At 37.8% G+C, this 21,880-nt stretch overlaps 1 long non-coding RNA gene across 1 annotated transcript in view; it reads right to left on the bottom strand.

The window, feature by feature from the left end:
• The window catches only part of LOC309480013, a 96,333-nt gene that overhangs the window by 71,803 nt on the left and 2,650 nt on the right, over positions 1 to 21,880 (bottom strand). Inside the window, exon 2 of the long non-coding RNA XR_014199502.1 lies at positions 15,376 to 15,476. This is a non-coding gene — a long non-coding RNA (uncharacterized lncRNA). The remainder of the gene's footprint in view (positions 1 to 15,375; positions 15,477 to 21,880) is intronic.

Raw genomic sequence — 21,880 nt, 5'->3', positions numbered from 1 at the left:
TCACCAGGAGTGTTTTTTCATGTGTTATGGTGCACATTCACCAGGTTTTTTTTTTTTTTTTTGGTGCACGTAGGCTACTCCTGATTTTGTCAGTCATCTCATCTCTTATCTCTTATATGCTGTGTCTCTATGATCCTATCCCGGCCTATTCATGGCAGCCTACTCGTGGACATTGCGTCATCACGTGCTGTAGTAGGGGGGCCCGCCTTGATAAACCTGCATAAGGGCCCGGTGTTGGCTCGTTACGCCACTGTCTGCAAGCTACAAACAAACATTTACAAGTGTTACAGGGGTTTATAGAGTCTTACTTTACCCTGCAGTCCTTTGGGGTTAAGTATTGTACCCATGAGACTGGTAACTGTCCCAGTGCCAGGACTTCAAGAACATGGTGCTGATTTTCTAAACAGCCTCCTGTGGTCTCATGTTAATAGCAGGTAAAACAAAAAGACTACTAGTATGTAAATCTTGCAAAAGAGTGTTTGAAACCAACAGAAGTAAACACAAAAATTACTTTCTCTTTGCCTGCTTTAATTACTATCATTAACGTTTCCATCAGTCTATTACTGTGATTAACCTCAGTTAGCCTCTCAGTGGGGTCTGCATGATGCTGCAGTGTAATTTAGTACCACAACGTACAGTTTTTTTGCATGCTAGAGTAATTGAATATTAATTAATTAGGCATTAGCTTAATGTGAAAATAAAGGAGATTTAGGGGAGACTGGATACAGCGTCTCTAACTCAGAATAAAAGCACAAAGCAAAAAAACAAACAAAAAAACAACAACAACTATATAGTAGCCTACTTTTAATTTCAGTATCAAAAAAGTTTGTGGTCAGTAAGATTTGTGTTTTTTTGAAAGAAAAAAACACTTTTATTTAACAAGGATGCAATAAATTGATCAAAAGTGACATACATTCATGTTACAAAAGATTTCCATTTCAAATAAATGCTGTTATCTTTTGAACTTTCTATTAAAGGGGTTGTATAATGCCCCTTTTTACAATGTCAAATAAGTCTCTGTTGTCCCCAGAGTGTGTATGTAAAGTTTTAGCACAAAATACCCCCCAGAGAATTTTTTCCAGCATGTTAAAATTGTCCCTTTTTGAGGGTCAGCAAAAACGCGTCGTTTTGTGTTTTCCTTTAAATGCAAATGAACTGCTGTTCCCGGCAAATAGGGCAGAGTTTCAAGAGCTTGTGTGTGTTAGCAGCGCCGATTACCTCAAGCAGACAAGCACTAAAATGTCAGAAACTGTTCTGCCTTTTATGTTTAAACTGGAGTCGGACAATGATGGAGAGACTCAAGAAGAAGTGACAACATGTAGAATGCAACAGGACGTTTCTGAATGGTTCGTTGATGAATTTATGTTGCTGATGAGGAGTTATCAATCTTCAAGTCTTTGATTAGCATATTCTGTTATGATAATCTATAAAATTGCTTGTGTGGGAACTGTTGTAAGATGCCTAGAGTGCATTTGTGTTACGTACTGTATTGCATGTGAAAAGAGGGATGCAACAGCTTGAGCAGACTCACAAATGTGCAACAACGCTTCCTCTTCTCAACATATGCTGCGTTCCAGTCCAAAATTGTCATACCCTTCACTCGCTAACTTCCCTCCGTCTCGTTCACTCGGATGTACGTCATTGCTTACGTTGCACGAGTGCCCACTACTGGCGGAAACTGCAATGGGCTGAATTGGAACGTCCTAAGCCCTTGATCACTTGGAATCAGCTATGGAGTTGATTTATTATTTTATTTATTTTTCCTTTAAGAATTTGTTTAATGCAGCATCCAAACGTTTATATGTGTGTTTGGGTGGTTTTAAATTAAAAAAATTATAATTAATAAATCATAGAGTTGTTTGTTGTGGTGGTGATTAGACGAGATATGTGGTGACGTCACAATCGTACTGCATTGTGGGACATATAGGTGCCTGAAGTGTACATTTGAAGTAGACTCACTCCCTCGGTCAAAATTGAGTGAACGAGGGTCTGACCATATAAACTTCCCTCATTCACTTCACGAAGTGGAACGCACTTCAAAATGGCAGCAGGGATTCCCCCAAGGGGAAGTGCTTAGGGAAGTTTGCAAGTGCGTGTCTAAAAGTGGACTGGAACGCAGCCATGGACTGCGTGTTCCTGGGGAGGGGTTTATGTAAATTCTAGGGTTCGTGATGTCACTAACCCGGGAGGAATGTTGTGTAGTCCCTACCAGCTGTTTGTTGTAGTCCTTAAAAAACGATTTCTTTAAAAGCAAATATATTCCTTTGCTTTGAACTTCATGACTACATCATGATTTCCACAAAAATATTAAACACACCAACCGTTTTCAATAAGAATTGTTTCTTGAGCACCAAATCAGCATATTTTAATGATTTCTAAAGGATCATGGCACACACACAAAAAAAAACAGTAGAGTAATGACTGCTATAAAGCATCACAGTAATAGAAAACAGTTATTTTAAATATATTCACTGCAGTGATGCGCGGGTCAATGTATAAACAACCCGGACCCGACCGACGTTTTCAACTAAACCGCCCGCAACTCGGACCGCAAAAAAAAAGAAAGAAAATATTGTACCCGACCCGCTTCCTGACCCGCATTTTTTAAAAGTAGGCTAGTAAATGCATAGCAAGAAATACACATGACAAAGCCAGCACTTTGGTCATTATCTTTCATTATTTCGGCAACTTTGCTCTTTCTGTTTGTGTATTTGCGGAGCTTCCACTTCCCAGTCTTCACCTTTTCTCTTGCCGCCTCCATCTCTACCTGCAGACTGAGCTCGTGCGTCATCTTCGCGCCAGTTATTCAGCCAATAAAGTGTAGGCCTATGTATTTCATAGAAAATTGCATGTGAGCGGAGTGGAGCGGGAGCAAGCGGGCGGATCTTGGACAGAACGCAGAGCGGCATTTTTAAAAGGATGGAGCGTCGCCCTATTTCCCGCTCCAATTTGGCTCCGCGCACACCACGATTCTGAAGCATGCTCAGTCAAGCCTGACTCAGTCTACTGTTGATGACTGCAAGATGGATTCTATTTTCAGTCAAAACTCGGCTCAATAATGGAGTTCAAAAAGTAGGCTACTTCAAAAAGGAAAATAAGAAGTCATACAGGTGTAAAACTAACTATTATGTGGTAGAAGAAAACGACATCGTTTCAGTCAGTAGGCCTAAAGATTAATTTTGGAATCTAAAAAGACACATCTCTCGAAAACATGCAGTGTGATATGTGAACACGCTGGGAAGAAAGCAAAAGGTTAGCAAATTGAATACGGTAACTTAAAGTGTAGCCTAAATTAAATACAGCGTAAAATGCAAACAATTGATACAAGCCCATTTAAATTTTAATCCTGCGCGCTGCGCACAAGTTCAGTTATAAGAATGTTGTCCTAATAGTTAATTTAGCATAGGCCTACTTTTAAAACGTTTATGTATATTTATTTTATATTTTTGTTTATATAAATTTTATTTATATTATTAGGCCCATTTATTCGTTTTATTTTACAGCAGTTTGTGTGTACAATGGATATAAGCCCATTTAAATTTTTATCGTGCGCGTTGCACAAAAGTTAACTTATCAAAATTCTGGCCTAATAGTAATTTTTTTATGTAGGCTATATTTTTGTTTATATAATTGTTATTCATATTATTAGGCCCATTTATTCGTTTAATTTTACAGGACTTTGTGTAGGCTATATTCCTTCTTACATAGGCCTAATTTGTCATTTGAAATAAAACATTTCTATTTGAAAAATGTTGTTGTTGCTCATTAGTTCTTTAGGAGGTAAGGCTGTGGTCTAAGCTACAGTGATATAGGCTACATGTAGATTTTTTTCCCCCTTTTTGGAGCGAGCGGGGGGCGATTTGAGTGGAGCGCGGATCAAACTGCGTTGAGCGCTGATCGAGCGATAATGAGCGGAGCGGCCTGATGTAGCTTTGAGCGGGGGAGCGGAGGGGTGGACAGTTCCGTGAGCGATGAGCGAAGATTCTCACCGCTCCACTCCGCTTATGCTCTCTATACTACTATATAAATTACAAAGGTTTAATTGGCATCTTTATTTCAAACGACCCGACCGACCGCGACCCGAATATCATTAAAAATATTTTTGGATGACTCGTAACCGCGGGTAACCGCGGGTGACCGCAGGCACCCGCTCATTTCGGATGAACCCGCGCATCACTGATTCACTGCGATTCAAAAGTTTGGGATCGGTAAGATTTTCTCTTATGCTCAGCAAGGCTGAATTTATTTGATTAAAAAATGTATCAAACTTTTGAAATGGCTGTGCATATATTTCCACCTGGCTCAATTACAGTAGATGTGATTATAGTCACTATTGAAATGCACATACAAACATACTTTAATAAAGAGGATAATTACCTCCTATACTGTATACCGGAAGTTCTCTCTTCCCCCACCCTCTTGTGTTTCTGTCCCTTGTTACAACAAAAAACTTTTTTATCCCTAATAAAAATTCATCCACCTACTGAGGTCAACATCACACTTCCGTGCAACTTTGAGACAACATACAGCACCTGACAACATAAGGCTCTTCAAATGCCGGCATCTCTATAACATGCGCACACACACACACAAACTGGCTGCTGAGCCTGTGTTTACTGCCTGTCACATCACAACTACACACACAGCTGAAAACAAACCCTCTTGAATATGTCTAATGCAATCATGGAGTTGTACATCTACAGCTGGTCCTGACAGAGCAGAGAATCATGTCTCTCTCTCTCTCACACAGACACACACAGCTCCTCCAGACTCCAGGAGAGAGAGAGAGCGCAGAGCACCACATTACGTCCTTCAGCCGACCGCCACCGACAAAGCATCCCATGAGACCGAGAGAGAGAGAGAGAGAGAGAGGAAGAGAGAGAACGCTAAAGAACTGAACAGTGACATTGGCAGGGACACAGGGTGAACTACGCTGCAGCCAAACGACAATACTGAGAAAAAGATACAGAGAATGAGAGAACAGAGTGATAGAGACTGAGGAAGATAAATCCAAAAGATTTGCAGGAAATTCGTTTTGAGGTTGAATGTAAAATCTAAGATAGAACTAGCATACTTTAAGCAAAATATTTCACAAAAACTACATTTGTGAGAACAACAAAAGTTCTGATAAAAAAAAAAAAAAAAGTTTCTGGACACTTTCTGGTTGCCAAATGCAAGTCAAGTTTATTTATATACTGTAGCACATTTCATACACTATGGCAATTCAAAGTGCTTTATAGAAAGGAATTAAAATAATCACAAAATAAAAGCAAGGAAAATTAAAACAGTTATAAAAGAAATTAAAATAGATATATGGTATAGTTATAAAATGAATTAAAAGACTATAAAGATGATACATAGATAAACTTCTCATCTGGCATATATTTTTCACAACTCCCAGTTTTACTCTGAGATTTTCCCATGGTGGTTACACTGTGTCTGTGGTGTTCTTTCGGCATGCCTAAGAAATCTATTGGACGTCTCCGATGGACCCGATATTCCCCTAAAATTGGACAGGAGAAGCTCTAGGACTGACTCACAGGGTAACCTCGGGTTCACTGCCTCATCAGTCCGCACCCCAAAAACCCATTTCTTCGGAAGCTCTAGGAATGGAATCAATCCAGTCCGCACCCCACAGACCCTCGAGTTTAATCACGTCAAACTCACTACTCCACCACAGACCCAGGCCATCAGCATGGTTTCATCTCTCTTACCCAATTCTCAGTGCCATTTGAGTTCAGTTTAGAATCAAAAGGAGGAATACAGTGGATACAGTTATAAAAAGAATTAAAAGAGTAATAAGATTATACATAAATAACTTTCTCATCTGGCAAAACACCGGTGTATCATAAATGTAGAAAGAAGAAAATCCAAGGCACTCTTCTTCAAAATTATTTAAAAAGCCTTTATTTTACTGGCTTTTTCTTAATAGAAAATTGAAAAGACATTGGGGAGAAACAACCCACGCGTAGCGGCGCAAACAGCCTTCTTCAGGGTGTGCTTTCCAAACAAACAATTTCCCTTTTTGTGTGTGCTAATTAGAAACACCTGAGTGACATGGTGAGTTACCAAATGAAGCATGCCAGAATAATACATACACATACAGAGAGACTCCACTAGGTGGCTACATTGCAAATTGAATCCAAAAACAAAATGTACATATTTTGCACAGCTGCTTGTTTTACTGTGAGATTTTCCCACGTGGATTGTACTGTGTCTGTGGTGTTCTTTTGACGCGCCCAAAAAATATATTGGACGTCTCCAATAGACCCGATTTTTCCCTAAAATTGGACAGGAGGAGCTCTAGGACTGACTCACGGGGTAACCTCGGGTTCACTGCCTCATCAGTCCGCACCCCAAAAACCCATTTCTTCGGAAGCTCTAGGAATGGAATCAATCCAGTCCGCACCCCACAGACCCTCGAGTTTAATCATGTCAAACTCACAATAGCTAAAAGCGGACTCGCCATGCTTAGAGTGAACCCTTTGTATTTCTAGCTGATGTGATCCTAATGATCTGAGTGATCTATTAGTTTATATTTAGTGAGCATATCTGCAATGTATTGACTAGTATCAAACCAAATTACTAGTATCAACAACTACACCACTTGCCACTTTGATACTTTTTTTCTGATTAAATGACTAATTAACACCTAAGTGTAAATAAACTGTTCAAATACTTTTTGGGGCCATGTGTGTATGCATGCAAAGGTATGTACAGTAGTGGCCAAACGTGATGTCCAGAGGGGTATTTGCTTTTACACTACAGGTTCTATTAAAAAAATCAAAACATGAGTAGTATGTTATATTGGGAAGAAGAATACACTAAACTTGGTTAAGGTATTAAAAAGGACACAATTATTTGGCAAGAAAGGCAAACCTTAGGATATAATAAAATATGGGGTTTATTGTATTATGAAAAAAGGCATATTAAAAATGTACAGTAGTAAAGCATTGACTACAATGTAAGCTGTTATTAATATGTAGTTGGTTCTCCCTTGTTTTTGATTACAGCAGCCATTGTCCTGGGCATTGAACTACACTTTGTTTAGTTATGTGTATATGTGTGTTGCTCAACTTCTTCCCAAAGTTTTGCTTCATTGGAACACCTGCATGACATATCACAACTGAGGTTTATAATTTCCCAAAGGTTTTCAATGGCTTTAAGGTCAGGGGTATGAGGTGGTCACTTAAGGGACAGTTCATCCAAAAATGACAATGTTGTCATTATTTACTCACTCTCAAGTTGTTCTAAACCTGTATGCATTTCTTTCTTCAGCTGTACACAAAAGGAGATATTTTGCAGAATGTCGGTAACCAAACAATTGATGTACCCCATTGACTTCTACAGTATCTTTCCCATCAACTGTTCAGTTACTGACATTCTTCAAAATCTCCTCTGTGTATGTGTAAGGATCATGCTATGTGTAACAACAACAATCACAAGGCCATCTGCACCCTCTACAGGCAGTTGTAATAATATGTACATAAGTTGATTATGTTTATATTATGTATTTTACATTATGTATTTTAACAGTGTAGTTCAATAAAACCACATGATTACTTGATACTTTATTTTCTTTATTTTTGATACTTTATTCTTTATGATTACCAATTATTATTGCCTCATTGTTTTTATGTATTTTAAGTCATGTTGATGGTCATTGTTTACGGGCATATTTTTATTATCACAAAAAAACAAAACAAAAATTATATTACTCGATTAATTGCAAAATAATCAACCGATTACTCAAATAGCAAAATAATTGTAGTGACAGCCCTAATTTAATTATAGGCTTGGAATAATGAGTGCAAGCCTGGTATGACCACTTGGCCAAAAATGACGTCCACATGATTCGGTATATTTCTAATTGTAATGTGAAAGGCGTAATTAGTTTTATACTTAAGGCACAACTACACACACACACACACACACACACACACACATACACACAATAACTAAATAAAGTAACAACAGATTGACTTCTGTAACAACGTAACCTTGTTTCTGATTTGCCTTTGTATGGTAAATCTCCTGAAGGTTTTGGAGTTGCATGGTTAAGCTCTATAAACTGCAGTTACACAGCGCTGCATTATGGTTCAAAAAGTAAAAAAAAACTGGATCGGCACTGCACTCACTCTCACTCCCTCTCTGAGGCAGAGAACAGGACCCTAAAGGAACGAGGAGCAGAGAGAGAGAGAGAGAGCTAGTGAAGTAACCAAGCACTAAATTCTGCCGCTCCACTCCTCTAATGCTGCCTATCCTCTGTCTCCGTCCTCCTTCACACACCAGCTGCTCTCTGCTACTGACAGGAGCAAACACACACACACACACACACACACACACACACACACACTTCTTAAATCTGATATTGAATCGTAATAGACTAGGTACTACAGGTACATGACAAGTATGTGTGCATAACAGCCATAGAGAGAGTATGTGTGTATAGAGGATAGAGCTGCTTCTCATATGTGCCGTTTGTGCTTTCAGGATGAAACAAACCTTACACATACATTCTAAGGCCCATTTAACAAGGACAGTGAAATAAAGGACAAGACTGAGGGCCACAGAGACCAAACACAGACAGCAGTTCACACGCACACATAAACACCTTGACTATCTCATCAGACAAAAATGTGTAAAAAACACATTTTCTCGTCTGTAAAGAAATATCAGTTGTGCAGAAGGTAGCAGCCTCCTTCCTTTACACCTGCAGAGGTGAATTATGAGAGGAACATTGTCACCAATAACAACACATACTGTGAGAGAGAAAATGTGGAAAAAGACAGATGGAGGTATGTGCATATAAACAATCCTGAAGTCATGTTTTGAAAGTCATAATAGTGAGTAAATGCCGATTTTTTTTTCTTTTTTTTTTTTTTCTGTTCTGGTTTAAACTGTGTTGCGGTTTTCTTATAGGCAGTGCTACACTAGTTACACAGTGTGCAAATAGCCAATCATGTTGGCAAAGGTACTTTTCACTAACTCCGCCCACAACTGCTCAGATATTACTTCTATTTACACTTTGTGTGCATAGCATCCATCACTATTTGCACATATTGCAAACAAGATGCTATTTTTATATACACTACCATTCAAAAGTAAGATTATATAATGTTTTTGAAAAGTCTGCAATTATTTGATCCGAAAATAAATTCAGTAAAATACGGTAATATTGTGAAATATTATTACAATTAATAATAACTGTCTTCTATTTTATAAAGCTAGTGTATAATTGGTGCAAACAGTGCCTGCAGCACCACTATTTACACTCAATTTAAATAAGTCATTTCATTTCACACATCAGTCATTTTCTATCAATAACATGTTGTATGTATTTTGTAACAAAGGATATAGAAGATAGTAAGTCAAATTATGTTGCTTTCTTTAATAGACTTTAACATGGCCTTTTAATTATTATTAAAAAAAAATTCAGCATTTGTTTTTCAAAAACTTTATTTCTGTAATATTGTAATATTTTATAACAGAAACAGAGACATAAACAGCATCCACCCCCAAAATGGCTCTCCAAGGACCAGGAGTGACGAACTCTGGGATTTCGAGTTTGAGATAAGGATCATGAAAAAGAATTAAGTCCAAGCCAAGTAAAGCCAACCTGTTTAATCCCCTCATAGATCCCAACCCAAGGCTATAAAAGAAATTTGAACTGACAGTTCATCCTTTACTTCCAATTTCCCTGAGCAACTTCTAATTATAACCCATTTACTACAAGACGCACCAGTGACAGCAGACTTGGCGATCACAGACTTACAAGTGCAAACTCCAAACAAAACCGATGAAGTCAGCCATTAGGGATGTGACGGTGAGGAAATTTTCCGGTAATACCGGTATCACTCGGGGGAAGGGTTTGGGACCTGGGACTTTTTCCCTCTTTTCCACCTCGCTTTTAAATCGCTTATGAATGCCTGTGCGGCCGTGTGCATTTTACTTTACAAATTAGCGGCAATTCTGGGGCAGCATTTGCTTGAATGGAGGGTTTATTATTATTCTTGATGAAAAACAACAACAAAACAGTACAATGACAAACTCGCTTATATTACGAATAAGCACGGCATACACCATGCTGATAAATGAAATCCGACTCCTGCTGCTGACCTGCTGCTCTCGTTCGGTTCACGCTGAATTGAGATGACGCGTTCAGTTTTTGATTGTAGTGTCTGTTCTCCAACTGAAATGCTTTTTATTAGTATAAAAAAATCTAAATGACGGTGGGGGGCGGTGCCGTGGTGGGCAAGTAATGTAATCGGGGCTGAACACTGTGTAACACCGGGAACACTGACTATCGCAGCAAGCCTAGCAGCCATACACCTTCTTTCCTTAATATATCATTACCTTAAAAAAAAACATCAGGATCAAGAGGTCTGCACATTTTCCTTCAGATTCCTCAGCGTAATGACTTTGAGAACTGCTGATTTTATTAGCCGTGATCGGCTCACCCACTCTGAAAATTACCAATTGAGTTTCTCCAGACCTGGGCAGGGATTCAACCCCACAGTGGGTCACAGTGCGCATTTAAACTTTGTCACCCATGCGCATCACACTCCCTAATCTAATGATAAATTAATCAAGATTTTAAACTGACCACTATTTTAGCATTTTTACTACAAAACTGCTGACACGGGAGCTTTAACAGGCTCCACTTTCTTCCGTCAGACAACAGGCTTGAGTTACCTCACAGCTGTTGTGTGAGAAGATATGACTGAACCTTTTATTTTTTAGACAATTAACACGATAAATTAACTTAATGTTCAAGTCAGCCTGTTTTACAACTTCTTTACAGCCTCATTGTCTTTTCCCTTCCGCTCTTGTCAATACACCCATAACCAGAACACGTCTTATATGTTAGTGGTTTTCTTGCCATGCGACTTTGAGAGGACAGGGAAAGGAGAGAAGAAGAAATCAATAGGGAACCAAATTGGAGAAATTCTTCCCATTACTCTCCCTGTTTCCCATTCCACACAACGCATCACAGATACAGCAGCTGCTGCTGCTCTGGTCGCAGCTCATCCTCTTCAGACACACACACACACACACTCACTGACAGGTGGTACACACAAACAGGCAGTTTGCACTGATATGTTGTCTCTTTTCTTGTACTGTGATTGTTTTTAGTTTTATGTTTGTGTGACACAAAACATCATGATATACTTTTATCATAGTTCTTTCTTTCTCTCTCCAACAGACATCAATTGAGTTTGAATCCGTCGTAAAGCCACAATGATGTGGTTCATACTGAGATTTATGACTTCAGCTTGTCCGCACGCTCACCCACAGCAGTTTGACTCCATCAGTCAGCCAGAACAATTCTGAAGCTCATCAATTTCAATCTGGATAGATCTCCAGCATCAAATTTAATACATTATGTGAGTTCGAGAATGCAGAGACTCCAGCTTCACGTTAACATGGACCTAATGATACTGATGCATTATTCTCAAATTTAGCGAGTACACAAACAATATGAAGGGAGGAAGTCATCAGTGATTGAATTGACGAGGCTTCTATTATGTGGCTATCTATTACAAGTTAAGGGCTTTAACACCATCGTTGCAGCGCACAGTGCTTAACCCCAGGTGTTTGTTGTTCTAAAACTTGCTTTTATCCTCGGGGTAAAGGAACGTTTCACACTTATTTAGAAGTGTGGTAAGCACCCCTATTACCCGGGGGTTATGAAACCCTGCTCCGGCTCCAGACTGCAACCAAATGGTTGCATTTTGCTACCTTTTTTATTGCCAGTGCAACTAAATTTGTTAGAGGTCGCACTGGTGTGACCACCACATTGCCAAACTTATAAGAGCTGCAACTTCACATATGAAAAACATCAAACGGCATATAAACTGCACTTCTTGTTCGAGCTGCGTAGCACGGACAGTTTATCAGCTCGGACCAATATTAAAGTGCAGCGCGAGCTCAAAACAGGTTTACTCGCGGGCCGATCTTGAGCACGCAACACCGTTACTACTACACAGTGCTGAGAGATCCGGTGAGAAAGCGTTTGAATTTGCTGCATTATCAATAACATCGCTGCAAGATCCAGTGAGAAATATAAAAAAAAATGCAGAATTATCTGTTATAAACCATAGATATCAGATCAGATCAAACAGTGCAGACTTGGAAACTAGGAGAAACATTGTGCCATGAACTAACAAGTTCATAGAAGGCTTTTCAGTCCACAAATCACCAACATTCACCTTGGATGCTAACTGTAACCATGGTATTGTGGCAGAAATAGTCTAATGTTTTTACATTATTCATTTCAGGGTTCGTAAAACCTTCTGAGAGTGAAATTCAAGCACTTTTTTCAAGGACTTTCACGTGCTTCACACTTTTTCCCAGCAAAGCTCAAAATATTATCCAATTTTAATGTTATTTTTAATGTGATGACCAAATAAATTTTTTTTTTTTTTTTTTTACATATTACTGTTGTTAAAGGTACGCTGTGTAGTTTTTTAAAGTATTTTATGAGCTAAAATCAATGTCTTTATTCAAAAATATGTCCTCATTGGTGTAAAATTACCTCTGCCAATGATCTGACTCATCCTCGTAAGCGAATTTCGAATTTCTTATCTTTATTTACATTGGACGGGTAAATCCAAGGTGGCTTCCATGTCGTTCTGCCATTTTGAAAAACTATAATAGCAGAGAGGGACAAAAAGCACTAGCCTACCTCAACGCGTTTCCACAACGCGTTTTTGTTCAGAGCCACGTGACTGAAACCAGCTGAAACGGACAAGGGGATCAGTAAGAGGCGCTTGACACTGCCCCGGCAAATTTGAAAGGCTGCACTGCACGGTACTTCATAATGTAGGATCATACTTATACCGAGCCACATGAGAAGGAATCCTCGTCGCCAAAAAAAAGCAAAACATTTCATTTAAAAGGAAACGTGACCGGCGAATTAAAAAAACGAGGGTAAATATCGGGGTAGCTTTTCCCAGGTGGAAAGAGCTAATGATGGAGAAAGACTTTGAAAGGGACGCTGAAGTTGCCTGCTTTCTTCTCGACAGGTTAGTCAATGTTACGGTCTAAATTACTTTTTTTCACTGCTTGAAAATTACTTTTTTTCACTGCTTGAAAATTACTTTTTTCCATTGCTTGGTTGTGTAATTATTTATATAGGCAGCATAACAATAGAACATGTATAGTTAAACTCGATGAAGTGCTATTGGAAGATATGTTGTCATAGCTTTTTGGTACATAACGGCTACCGTAGTTGCAACACACATTTGGAAAAAGCGAGGTGCTAGAGGGCACTATTGGTTTGAATGCAAAATACAATTTCACCGCTAGATGGGAGAAATTCCTACACAGTGTACATTTAATACGTTTTTTTTTTTTATCTGCATCTCAACTCAAGCTCAGTGCTTTAATGTCAAATGTGCATTTCCAAAAAATAAGCATGTAATATTAGTAGTTACTGCACTTATTAATCCAAAATAACAAAAAAAATATGATTAAATTACTTTTATGATTAAAAATCCCTTCAACACCCCAGAACTACCAAATCAGGTGCTGGTTCCACCATCTGTAGAACTTCGTAGCACTGGTGCCACTGCTCTCAAATGTTATTTTGCAGCCCTGCAAATGTGCGCAGAGTGAAATGTTGTGGTGTTACTAGATGCTTAATTGACAACCAATCAAATGGCTCATATTCACATGCTTTGAACAGTCATGGAAACACCACATGTTGTATAAACAGTAGTTTAGTGACAAATAGTGATAGAAAACACGACAATTGAGGTGAAGAAAGAACATTTAATCCTAGGGTTTAGGAATGTACAGTGTGAAACGGCAGCAAATGAATACCCAGGATTAATTGTTAACACCAAGTAAAGTATGAGCAGTGTGAAACGTAAAGGAAGATAACCCACAATTCCGTTTAACCAGGGTTAACTATTTCAAGTGTGTGTGTTTTTTTGTTAGTTTTTTTTTGCTAAAGACTAGTAATGAATTTAAATGAAACATTTTCCCCAAAATGGTAGCTGTGGGGTAAAGTGTACCAGGTGCTTTGGAGTAAGCTAGCAGCTCGACTAATAGTGATAGTGAGCTCTTTCTCCAAATATTATTACAAATGCTATTACAAAATGTTTAAAGTTGCTTTACTACATTCACATATTCTACATGTTAAAGATTTTACTTGGTGATTTACACAAAAAAGCAGCTAAATTAGGTTGAGAATTAGGCTTTACATTTATTTATATATTTTTATATATATATAAAAATTATATTCCTGTGCTAGATGCTATCATCTAATTTAACTTGAAAGCAGAGATACAGAAATATAAATTAATCATAGTTATACCTCAACTTCGTAATAGTTATAGCTCAACTCTGTGGCCCATTTCCACCTCAGAGTAAAAAAATTTAAAAGGTAATAGTGAGAGTTTAGAATAAGAAATAAAGTCACATGGTAAAAGTGAGAGTTTAGAATAAGAAATAAAGTCACATGGTAAAATATGAAGTAGAGTTAATTTCATTAACGAAAACTATGACGACAAATGTCCGTCGACAAGCTTTTCTCCCATGACTTATACGAGATGATAGCAAGGTGACAATAAGGTAATTTACCCTTTTCACAAGCAAGTTTAAAATATTCTAGCTGAGCCCCCAGCGTGAGTTGACGCGTCATGCTTGTCACGTGACACACCGCAGCCACAATAGTGCTGTTTGACAGATGAATTGCTTTTATTTTGTTTTTCCTTTTTTATCCAAAAAAACTCACAAACTTAACTATATCATGAACAATCATATATTCCGACAGTTAAATGTGTACGTAAATGTGTTTTGACATTTAAAAAACTTCATAATGATCTGATCTGTAAGGCTTGATGGGCACCGCCATGTTAGTTTGCGTCGCAATTCAGATAATCGGATAGCCTATGTCAGATTTACATCACGTAAATTCATCCACTTCTCCCGAAATACATGCAAGTAAGTGCCCGTTGAATTGGGAGAAGAATAGAGTAAACTATATAGTTACCTATACAATGTGTATCTGATATAAATAAAACACTTTGTCTAATTATAATACAAAGTATTATTTTTGCCACTTCCATAGACATCAGTGTGTATTTTACAAACTATAAATGTATTGTTTTGTTAGTACTTACAGTATGTGCATTCAAATGTCTGAAACATAAAATAAAGATGATGTGGTTGAAAACTGAATAGTTATCATATATCATATATGTTGATAGGCTATTGCTCAGTGCCAGTCAAAGCACGAAATCACATTTGAATTCAGCAGTTGATCACGTGATGCACTGAAAGTTCTAATCACACCGATCGTACGCTCCAGGGACCAGCCAAGACTGATCACACTGATGGGAATTTAGTAAAAGTGGCACATCTTACCCCATTCTCCCTCTATGCTGTGTTTGAGAGCAGCCACTTCCACTCATCCATCCTGGAGTCTGATCGAGGAGAGACTGTGGCCATCTGCCAATTAGTTCAGCCTGAGGACAAAAACAACCTCAACAACAAAAAAGAAAAGAAAAAGAGTTAATATTTAATTTTCAACTCCTGCAAACACATTATAAATACAGTTGCAAATATGCAAATATATTCCTATTTATTTAACAAAATATGATATGAATACCACAGAGCAATTATGCTCTATTTGTGTTTTGCTATAAAGTCTCAGGAACAGGATCAACCATGTTTGTGAAGCTTTCTATTGATGTTGAGAGGAATGTCACATCAATCGTGCCATTTCAAAAGGACTGCTACACTGGGGAATCCAAACTACTTCTTAAAATAGTGTGCCCACTGGAACAAAGTGAGCAGGGTTTCCCAATTCCTTCTCTATGGGAGCTAGGCATACAGTGAGGCCTACAGAAGGGGACTGTGGAGAGAAAGCAGAGCAGAGAAAGCAGTGTGAGCTTCTTCTGCAGCAGGTACAGTACACTTCTCTAAACAGAACAAAACCATCATTTCAGAACATTGTCAGTATTTTGTGAAATACCAGAAGAGAAAGAGAAATGACAATACTGTTTTGACCAGTGTTGTGTTACTCTCGTGTGTGATATTTCAGCACAAGTACAGTGCATCTTCATGGTACACTGCATCCTCCACAAGAGGCTTACAAGATATATTGTGCAGTGCAACCTGAATTCAGGTCTAAGTTTTTGGTCATGTTTACAGCTGATTTACATAGGCTAATTAGTGATTCAGGAGCTGAACCAACAGGGACATCACAAATAAACAATGCTCAGTGGGCACAATTCATTAGTGATTTACCTGACTGAACGTCAAAGACAGAAAGAAAAGAGGTTACATAAAAAGGGGAAGGGGGGGAAAAAGTCAACTGGATTATGGAAAATTCTGCAAGAGAGGCTAATTTTAGAAAAACTTGATGGTAAAGTCACTAGACACTGATCCAAAGTCACAACAACTCTGCCAACGAGACGACAAAGTGTTCTATTCCTCTCCTCCATTCTTTGACTATATTTTTCTCTTTCTTTCTCAGAAACAATGAAAGAATTATACAGTGCTAAATACAATTTAAAGCACACAGAATATAATTTCAAACTTTAAAACCCATTTTACTATGAAAATGTGTAAGCCAATAATATTAGAGGTTTAATAACAGAAATGTGGAGGGGAAAAAACACTTTACTTTACTTTCGATGTGGTTGTGGTGGAACAGTCCATGTTATATACAAATGTTACACACAAAAAAGTTCTAAGACTAAGATGATTAAGAATGAACATGTACAGAAGTTATTTTAGTTAGTGTTATTGCAACATTTACCAATACATTTTTTAAATCAAAAGTTGCACTATTGAACGGACATGAACAATCTCGAAGATGACATGAAGACATGTATTTTGATATGTAACATGGAGAATTGTATTTTTATAAATTAACATTAACAAAGACTAATAAATGTTTAAAATATTTCTCAATGCTCACTGTTAGTTCATGTTAGTCAATATACATTAACCATAACCAATGTTAACAAATGAAACCTTATTGTAAAGTGTTACCAAGATCATATTTCAGGATAACCTTATTCATATTCATGAGCTATGCGCAATAATATATATATCATATAAAAAGTGACTAAATATTTATGTCATATTTCAGCTTACACACAACAAAACGCAGAGAAAGTAGAATCTGTAATAAAATCATTTAGTAATAGGCTAATTGTTTCATTTGTACTATCGGCAGGCACATAAATATTTGAGAACAGACTTGAATTAGCACAGGATCAATGAGCCAGGACATTGAATTAATTAAACCAACTCAGTCAACATTCCCACACACACACACACACACACCAAATACATGGACAGTTATAGAATTACAAGACACACACATGCTACACAGCGTCCTTCAAACAGCACTCGGAGTGTAACACATTAGTTTAAGGAAATGACAGGGGCAATAATCAGACAGGTGGATGTTAGTGCTGACGGCGCTGTCCTAAAGGTCACAGTGTACTCACACACTCAGACTAATCAACATGCTGTTAGTGTCTCTAGAGAGAAGTATTTAAACAACAGTCAAATATCTTGTTTTAGATGCACGCTGTTCGCCATGATAGGTTTGAATTTCTTGAAATTTGACCGAAATCACGTAAAAAGGAAAATACAGTTAAGTGCAACGGAAATCTGTCGTATAGACTATAAAATATAGAATGAAAATATTACTGAAAAAGAATGTTGTGAAATCATTGTTTTAGCGCATTGTCACGGGATAAGGGCATCCACAGCATCTTCATGACTAAGTTCACTTGTGCATTCACAGACTTTGGTTTTGTGCAATTGTAAGTTGTAATATAATGTGTTTATTTTGTGTACATCTGATTTATCTCATACACTGCAAAAAATGCTTTTCTTACTAAGTATTTTTTGTCTTGTTTCCAGTCCAAATATCAAAAAATTCTTAAATCAAGATGTATTTACTAGATGAGTAAAATGACATAAGATATTATGTCCTGTTTTAAGGGGGATTTAATCAAAATTAAGTGAGTTTTTGCTTAAAACAAGCAGAATTATCTGCCATTGGGGTAAGCAAAATAATCTTGTTTTAAGATTATTAAAATAATAAAAATCTTGAAACAAGATTATTTTCCTTAACCCACTGGCAGATAACAAGACAAAAATACTTAGTAAGAAAACATTTTTTGCAGTGTAGGATGCGTTTGGTTTATTTTGTGTTTGCAATTAACGCAATACTAAAATGTATACGTTTATAATAAAAATATATATATTTTACACATTTACACAATTAAAAAAAATTGTTAACTTATGTTTATCATTACTGATCATTACATCAAAATGTAAGCTTCCCATGTAGGGATTGTGACCAAGATTATCAGTGAATAATGGCATGAGGATTAAAAAAACACCTTTGAGGATAATGAGTAAATAATGACAGAACTTTCAGTTTTTTTGGTAGACTATCCAAAATTTAATCTAATTATTCTGCTTTTTTTTAGACAGCTGAGCATTTATGCTGAGGGTCATTGTATTGAACAACGGTGTTAGTTTCACTACATCCACACAAATTCACAACTGGTACACTACTGGCATTCACTTTGCATGTCAGTGTATTTGAGAGTGTTCAGTGTTTGCATGTGTGAGTGTGTTTGTGTCATCCTGCTCTTTATAGAGCCCAGTGTAATCTTTTTGATTTGCTGGATTGACCCCACTTAATTCAATGGAACAGAATTGCTGTGACAGCAGCACTGAATGGATTTTCAATGCACTGCACCTGCACTAATAAGTTTAAGGATAACCTCCTTCCTTCAGCGTAGAGAGACCGAAAAAGACAAAGAGAGAGCGAGCAAGAGAGCGACAGCGGGACAAGACAAATTAGCTCACAAGTCACTAACACACTTTACATAAACAAGGGTAACACATGCTTCAAAGAGAAACAATCAAATGTGTCCATGCAAAGACACACTCACACATACACTGGTCAACATACACTTATAGAGGCAAGGACATATATTCTGATGTAAAGGCAAACACAGTCCTCTCAATCTGAATATGTGGCCTATCAGTTTAAAAGACTGCAGCAGAGCTCTGGATCAATGTGTGCGTTTAACGGCCTGTCTACATAACGTCTGGCCTGGGAGAGGACGATGTGCTTCCAGCACATCCGCCTATAGTCTGTAAATGAGAAAGCGACAGACAGGCAAATACAACAGCCGAGTTGAGCACAGGCAATGCAATCTGAACACAAAAACATGTGTATATACAATGTCATTCCCCAAGACACAACTCCAAAGTGATATATTACCATATATACAGTAACAGTAATATTTTTATTAGCACCTCACAGACTCGAATATGGCACACAGGTTGGGCTGTCACGATTATGAAATGACGATTAATTGTCTGAAAAAATAATTGTGATTATGCAGATTAATTGTCAGTTTTAGGCCTTTGTCATACATTTTTGTGTGCGCTTCATTCATTAAATAATTGTGATGAATTTAATATTTTGCAGTGTAAGATTACAATTAACACCTTTACATATTAAAGTAATTATTCAATTCAGTAAATAACTTCAACAATCACAACAAACTGGCCAATCAGAGAAAAGGCCATACACATATCATTCATACATTGATTCATACACACACATATATATGTGTGTGTGTGTGTATATCCCAGTATGTAACATGCCAGAAACATAATAATCACTGCAATGATGATCTAATCACAGACTCTTAAAGGGGTGGTTGAGTGTGATTTCACTTTTCTAACTTTAGTTAGTGTGTAATGTTGCTGTTTGAGCATAAACAACATCTGCAAAGTTACAACGCTCAAAGTTCAAAGCAAAGGGAGATATTTGCTTTTACAGAAAAGGACTACAACAAACGGCTGGTTGGGACTACACAACATTCCTCTCGGGTTAGTGACATCACTAACCCTAGAATTTACATAAACCCCACCCCCGGGAACACGTAGTCCATGTTGAGAAGAGGAAAAGTTGTTGTATAAGAGTACATTTGTGAGTCAGCTCAAACTTTAGCATCCATCTTTTCACATGCAATAGAAAGTCACTCTGTGTGCATCTCACAACAGTTCATATATGAGCAATTTATAGATTTATCATGACAGAATATCCTAATTGAAGATAGTTAACTCCACATCAGTAATTCATCAACTAACCATTCAGAGATGTCCTGTTGCATTCTACATGTTGTCACTTCTTCTTGAGTCTCTCCATCCTTATCTGACTCCGTTTAACATTAAAGGCAGAACAGTTTCTGTCATTTTAGTGTGTCTGCGTGAGGTAACAGCAGCTGCTACAGACACGAGCTCTTGAAACCCCGCCCTCTGCAGCAGCTCATTTGCATTTAAAGGGCCAGGCACAAAACGGTGCGTTTTTGCAAACCCTCAAAAAGTGACAACTTTAACTTGCTATATAAAAATATCTGTGAGGTATTTTGCGCTAAAACTTCACACACACACTCTGGGGACATCATAGATATATTTTACATCTTGTGAAAAGGGCATTATACCACCCCTTTAAGCACTTGCCAATTTAAATCCAAACAGCTACTTTTTTTGGCCGGGCAGAGTGTGTGTGTGTGTGTGTGTGTGTGTGTGTGTGTGTGTGTGCGTGTGTGAGGAGTGAGTGAGTGAGTGACTGAGTGAGAGTGTGTGTGTGTGTGTGAGTGAGTGAGTGAGTGAGTGAGTGAGTGAGTGAGTGAGTGAGTGAGTGAGTGAGTGAGTGTTTGTGTTTGTGTGTGAGTGTGCGAGTGTGTGTGTGTGTGTGTGAGGAGTGAGTGAGTGAGTGAGTGAGTGACTGAGTGAGAGTGTGTGTGTGTGTGTGTGTGTGTGTGTGTGTGAGTGAGTGAGTGAGTGAGTGAGTGAGTGAGTGAGTGAGTGAGTGAGTGAGTGAGTGAGTGAGTGAGTGAGTGAGTGAGTGAGTGAGGAGTGAGTGAGTGAGTGAGTGAGAGTGAGTGAGTGAGTGAGTGAGTGAGTGAGTGAGTGAGTGAGTGAGTGAGTGAGTGTGTGTGAGTGTGTGTGTTCATACATAAGATGTATTATAATCAGTAAATAATTATTGTTACATTTACATTATATATATATATACATATATATATATACATACATACACCCACACCATACACAGACACATAGGCTATATAATAACAATTAATAACTAATACATCTTATAGGTCGATAGTTCAATAGTAGCCTACCTGTAAACAAATGAGCAGTCTATAGTCAATAATTAAATAAGTTAAACGTCACAAAAGGTTCTGCTTTTTATGAACAGAAGCTGAGCCCATACTTTCCAGCAGGTGAAAATCCACTGCGAATGTATCATTCATGCTGTTTGAAACGCTCTGAGAGTCATTCAGTTGGTGTTAAAGGAGAACTCCGGTCAATTTTAACATTGAGCACATTTTTTTGTAAATTTGGAGTGCTGTCAGTACAGAGAACAACGACAAAAAATCTCTTTTTAAAATTTGCACCCTGTTGACTTCAATGGGGCAAGTTTTAAACCTGCTTTTAGCCTCTTAACATCCTTGATGTGTCATTACAAGTGCATTACAACACGGTGAATCTGACTGCAGTAGATGTGAAAGATATGAATAAAAGTGATGTTAATTCAGCCAGCGCACATACCTGTATTTACTTCCTGTTTTCGGTCGAAGTCCACAGTAGTCGATTGTCGAGTTCACGCTCGTGATCATATGTACTAAACCTATGCGCGTGAACTCGACAATCGACTACTGTGGACTTCGACCGAAAACAGGAAGAAAATACAGGTATGTGCGCTGGCTGAATTAACTTCATTTTTATTCATATCTTTCACATCTACTGCAGTCAGATTCACCACGTTCACTCTGAAGGAATCACTCACAATGGCTGGGCACTTGTA

Source organism: Leuciscus leuciscus, assembly GCF_965113295.1.
Source record: "Leuciscus leuciscus genome assembly, chromosome: 18".
Classification (NCBI taxonomy): Eukaryota; Metazoa; Chordata; class Actinopteri; order Cypriniformes; family Leuciscidae; genus Leuciscus; species Leuciscus leuciscus.
Note: the sequence above shows the minus strand (reverse complement) of the source record. Positions and strands in the feature narration are given on the sequence as shown.